Genomic DNA, 706 nt, shown 5'->3' with positions numbered 1-706 from the left:
GCAGCAAATCGCAGTGCTCCTTGTCTTTGCATATTTCACACTGATCCACAGCTGACGAGCTGACTGTGGTGATTAGCCACGACTTGTCACAACTCATCATGGAGACGATTATCAGGCTGAAAATGGTCAATGGTCTGTCCACTCCTGATGACGTCTCAAAGGGCTGTGGACCACGGTTTGGACATGTTCACACACATATTTATACAGTGAAGCTTCATTTGGATTCTCAGTCATAACCTGACAGTGGACAGAAGTTCAGTGTGTTTATCTAAACATTATTATGTTGTATTGAATTGAAATATTTACCTTTGTGTTGTACATGAGGATTCAGAACTTGTTTTCCACTAAATGGGATTTCTTCAGTCACTGACCAAAAGTCTAGTACAAAGAAGTGGTTCTTTCTGCACTTACAGTCTGTCTGTCTGTCTGTCAGCCTGTCTGTCTGTCTGTCTGTCTGCCTGCCTGACTGTCTGACTGTCTGTAAAGGTCATAGGTCATAGTTCGGACCAATCATTGTAATCCACAGCTTTTTGTAAACAGAACAATTTTCTAAACAACATTTTAATTGGAGGTTGATAGAATAAACGGGAGACAGAGACAGACTTTAAAGAAGAGTGATTTGAACCAATCAGTACAAACGGAGCTGAGGGTCATAATCTGAACAGGTTTGGAAATGAGGTTTTTTTTTTTTTCATTAATGTCAGTG

The sequence above is a fragment of the Cynoglossus semilaevis genome, chromosome 9 (genome assembly GCF_000523025.1).
Source record: "Cynoglossus semilaevis isolate Cse_v1.0 chromosome 9, Cse_v1.0, whole genome shotgun sequence".
Lineage (NCBI taxonomy): Eukaryota > Metazoa > Chordata > Actinopteri > Pleuronectiformes > Cynoglossidae > Cynoglossus > Cynoglossus semilaevis.
Note: the sequence above shows the minus strand (reverse complement) of the source record.